Below are 5,406 nucleotides of genomic sequence, written 5' to 3' on the forward strand. Positions count from 1 at the left end.
TAATCCCCTGTAGATGGTAAACATGACCACAAATATGTTGATACTCCTCCCATTGAGAGATATGTTCTATGGGCCCTTTTCTTACATTTGTCTGAGCTCTGTGACTACTTTGACTAAAAATATACTATGATAGAAGTAACATTGTGTCAATTTCTACATACAAGCCTAAAGTGATCAGTCGTTTCCACTCAGATTTGAATTGGTACCTTTGAGGCAAGCCTACTGCCATGCCAACAAAGGTCCGTCTAGTCATGGTTATGGTTTTTCCAGTGGTCATGTATGGATGTAACAGTTGGACTATAAAGAAAGCTGAGCACCGAAGAATTGATGCTGTTGAACTGTGGTGTTGGAGAAGACTCTTGAGAGTCCCTTGGACTGCAAGAAGATCCAACCAGTCCATCCTAAAGGAGATCAGTCCTGGGTGTTCATTGGAAGGACTGATGTTGAAGCTGAAACTCCAATACTTTGGCCACCTGATGCGAAGAGCTGAATCATTTGGAAAGACCCCATGCTTGGAAAGATTGAGGACAGAAGGAGAAGGGGATGACAGAGGATGATATGGCTGGATGGCATCACCGACTCAATGGACATGAGTTTGGGTAAACTCCAGGAGTTGGTGATGGACAGGGAGGCTTGGCGTGCTGCGATCCATGGGGTTGCAAAGAGTTGGACATGACTGAGGAACTGAACTGAACTGAACTGCCATGAAAGATATCTGACTCTCCTAAAACTATCATGCTGTGGGAAGCCAAATTACCCATGTGGGTGGGTTGAGTGGAGAGACAGAGATGTTTGGCTAGTCTTTCCTATTCTAGTCATATCATTTCAGGTACCTGACATGTAAATAAAGAAGTCATATAGGGCAGTATAGTCTCAGCTGACAAGACAGAAAGAACAGAAAAACCCAGCTAATAGCCAGAGTCAGGATCCAGACACATCTAGCCATCTGAGGAACCTCCAGTTGTTAAGCCACTCTAGCTGATATCTGAGTCATTATGCAACACAGAGAAGCCATCCCTACTCTACCCTGACCGAATACTGATTCACCAGTAATCATAAACATAATTGAATATTTATTGTTTTATGCCACTAATATTTGGGTACTAGAAGAAAAAAATGACTTAGATTCATCTAACTTTGACTAGTTATATTTTAGATATGCTGATACTGTGAAAGGTATTAAAGTTATTTTTCATTTTGATGATATTGAATAGTACTAACGATTTTTTTCACTTTTTTCTGATTGAATAAATAAATTTTTGAATTAAAATATTTATTGTAGTATTAGTTCATCTACAAATTTGTGTTAGTTTCAGCTGTACAGCAAAGTGATTCATTTATACATATGCATATATTTATTCTTTTTTCAGATTATTTTTTCATATTAGTTGTCACAGAATATTGAGGATAGTTCCCTGTGCTATACAGTAGGTCCTTGTTTGTTATCTATTGTATATATAGTAGTGTGTGTATGTTAATCCCAAACTTCTGTTTTATCCTTCAACCCCCACCCCCCCCACCGCCACACACACACATTTTCGCTTTGGTAACCATAAGTTTGTTTTCAATATCTGTAAGTCTGTTTCTGTTTCTGTTTTGTAAATAAGTTCACTTGTATCAATTTAAAACAAATATTAGATTCCACATATGACTGATATAATATGGTATTTGTCTTTCTCTGACTTCATTTAGTGTGATAATCTCTAGGTTCACCCATGATGCTACAAATGTCATTATTTCATTCTTTTTTTATGGCTGAGTAATATCTCATATATATACCTTCTTTATCCAGTCCTGTCAGTGGACATTTAAGTTGCTTTCATGTTCTCATTATTGTAAATAGTGTTGCAATGGACATTGCACTGTATGTATCTTTTCAAATTATGATTTTCTCTGGGTATATGCCCAGAAGTGAGTTTGCTGAATCGTTTAGTAGTTCAATTTTAGTTTTTTAAGGAACGTACATACTGTTCTCCATAGTGGTTTTACCAATATATATTCCCACCAACAGTATGGGAAGGTTCCCTTTTCTCCACAACATCTTCAGCATTTATTCATTGTAGAATTTTTGATGATGGCCATTCTGACTGGTGTGAGAGGGTACCTTGTTGTAGTATTGATTTGCATTTCTCTACTAATTAGTGACTTTGAGTATCTTTTCATGTGCCTGTTGGTCATATGTATGTCTTGTTTGGAGAAATATTTTCTTTTATTAGGTCTTCTACCCATTTTTTGATTGAGTTCTATGAGCTATTTATATATTTTGGAAATGTATCCTATGTTTTTTGCATTGTTTGTTTGTTTCCTCCCAATCCATAGATTGTCTTTTTTGTTTCCCTTTGTTGTGCAAAACCTTGTAAGTTTGATTAGGTCCCATTTGTTTACTTTTGCTTTTATTTTTATAACCTTCAGAGGATGACTTAAGAAAACTTTGGTACAATTTATGTCAGAGAATGTTTTGCCTATGGTCTGTTCTACGAATTTTTTGGTGTCATGTCTTATGTTTAACCAAATGATTTCTTTTTATATTTTCTACTTCCTTATTAAGATTCTCAATGTGTTATATTCTTTTCCCTAGTTTTGTTAGCATTTATTACTAATGCTTTGAACCCTATCTGGTAAACTATCTCTTTCATTAATTGTTTTTTTCACTGTGTTTTTATTCCTTTGTTTGACTTAAATTTCTCTGTCATCTTTTACTGTCACTACGAAATTATGTGAAACAGCTACTTATGATGGTCTCTTTTTAAAAAAATATTCCCTATGCACTCCTTAAAAATATATATATATTGGTGTATAGTTGATTTAAGATGTTAGGTTAGTTTCTGCTGTACAGCAAAATGAATCGTTTTATTAACACAAATATATATATATATATATATATATATATATATATATCTACACTATTAAAAATTATTTTCCTGTATAGGTCATTACAGAGTATTGAGAAGAGTTTCCTGTGCTGTACAGTAGGTTCTTATTAGTTACCTATTTTATATATAGTAGTGTGTATGTGTCAATCCCAATCTCCCAATTTAATCCTTCTCTACTCACACCCCAACAACTATAAGTTGCTTTCTACATCTGTGTATCTAGATCTGTTTTATAAATAAGTTAATTTGTTCCATTTTGTTTTTAGATTCCAGATATAAGAAATATCATATGATGTTTGTTTTTCACTGTCTGAGTTAATACACTCAGTATGACAATCTCTAGGTCCATCCGTGTTGTTGCAAAAGACATTATTTTGTTCTCGTTTATGGCTAATATTCCATTGCATATATGTACCACATCTTCTTTATCCATTCCTTGTTGATAGACATTTATGTTATTTCTCTGATCTGGCTGTTGTGAATAGTGCTACAGTGAACATTGAGGTGTACGAATCTTTTCAGATTATGGTTTTCTCTGGATATAGGCCCAGGAGTGGGATTGCTGTATCATACAGTAGCTCTATTTTTAGTTTCTTAAGGAACCACCATAGTTCTCCATAATGGTTTTAGCAATTTAAATACATTCTTTCCAACAGTCAAGAGGGTTCCCTTTTTTCACACTCTCTCCAGCATTTATTGTTTCTAGATATTTTGATGATGGCCATTCTGATTAGTGTGAGATGATACCTCATTGTAGTTTTGATGTGCATTTCTCTAATATTTAGTGATGTTGAACAGTTTTTTATGTGCTTTTTGACCAACTGTATGTATTCTTTGAAAAAAAAAAAGTCTATTTAGATCTTCTGTTCATTTTTATTGAGTTATTTGTTTCTTTGATATTGAGCTACATAAGCTGTTTGTGTATTTTAGAGATTAAATCATTGTTGGTTGCTTCATTTGCAAATACTCTCTCATTCTCTGGGTTGTCTTTTTGTTTTGTTTATTGTTCCTTTTGCTGTGCAGAAGCTTTTAAGTTTAGTTGTGCTGTGCTTAGTTGCTCATTTGTGTCCAACTCTTTATCGTCTGAGCCACCAGGGAAGCCCAAAGTTTACCTTTATTGTCTGAGCCACCAGGGATGCCCTAAGTCTAGTTAGGTCCCATTTTTACATTTTTGTTTTTATTTTCATTACTCTAGGAGGAAGATCAAAAAAAAGATCCTGCTGTGATGTTTGTCAGAGAGTGTTCTGCCTATGTTTTACTCTAAAAGTTTTAGAGTGTCCAGCCTTACATTTAGGTTTTTTTTTTTTTTTTTTTTTTAATAAATTTATTTATTTTAGTTGGGGGCTAATTACTTTACAATATTGTAATAGTTTTTGCCATACATTGACATGAATCAGCCATGGGTTTACATGTGTTCCCCTTCCTGGACCCCCCACCCACCTCCCTCCCCATCCCATACATTTAGGTTTTGAACTCATTTTGAATTTATTTTTGTGTATGGTATTAGGGAGTCTTCTTGTTTCATCCTTTTAAGTATAGCTGTCTTGTTTTATAGCACACCTTATTGGACATACTGTCTTTTCTTCACCATGTATTCTTGCCTCCTTTATCACAGATTAGGTAACCATTGGTGTGTGGGTTTATCTCTGTGCTTTCTATCATGTTCTATTGATCTGTATTTCCATTTTGTGCCAGGACCATACTGTATTGATTACTGTAGATTTGTACTAACTATAGTCTGAAGTCAGGGAGCCTGATTCCTCCAGTTCTGTTTTTCTTTCTCAAGATTGCTTTGGCTATTCATGGTCTTTTGTGTTTCCATACAAATTGTAAATTTTTAAATTCTAATTCTTTATAAAATGCCATTGGTAATTTGATTTGGATTGCATCGAATCTGTAGATTGCTCTGGATTGTATAGTCATTTTGACAATACTGATTCTTCAAATCAAAAATATGGATGCTTCACAAATTTGCATGTCATTATTGTACAGGGGCCATGCTAATCTATATTGCTCCAATTTTAGTATATGTGCTGCCACAGTGAGCACCCTATGATGATCTTGATGTGGTATCTGTATGTGGGAGTGTCCCTATATAGTCTGTCCACAGTTTCTTTGGTGGGAAAGCTGGATCTGAAGTGTACATGGGTCATATCTTTACCCTGGGTGTGCTGCCAGATGGTGAGAGATGAGGCTGGAGACGGAGCAGCTAGAATCATGGTCAAGTTTGACCTGGGGCACCTCTTCTGTTCAGTGGCCAGTGCCATCCTATTGATAGAGGGGTTGAGTTCCATGTTCCTGGAGCATAAGCCCTGAACTTTTGGCCCATGCTGACTCTGTTCCCTGTAAATGTGTGCCCTCCACCTCCCAGCATCATCACCCTCACTCCAAAGGGGAGCAGTTCTAGAGTAAGAGGGTCTGATACAGGTACCTGGCATGGATTGAGCGAGCACAAGTTGTAGGGGTCCTGGCACCAGATATCCAGTCTACTCCCAAAATAAGCACCAGAAATGGTTGGTTGTCCCTGCCCTGT

At 36.0% G+C, this 5,406-nt stretch overlaps 1 pseudogene; it reads right to left on the reverse strand.

Moving 5' to 3' along the window:
* Positions 1-4,821: 4,821 nt before the first annotated feature.
* On the reverse strand, positions 4,822-4,922 carry LOC145537268 (U6 spliceosomal RNA; annotated as a pseudogene).
* Positions 4,923-5,406: the final 484 nt, after the last annotated feature.

This window comes from Giraffa tippelskirchi, chromosome X (assembly GCF_054371585.1).
Source record: "Giraffa tippelskirchi isolate mGirTip1 chromosome X, T2T-mGirTip1v1.2.pri, whole genome shotgun sequence".
Lineage (NCBI taxonomy): Eukaryota > Metazoa > Chordata > Mammalia > Artiodactyla > Giraffidae > Giraffa > Giraffa tippelskirchi.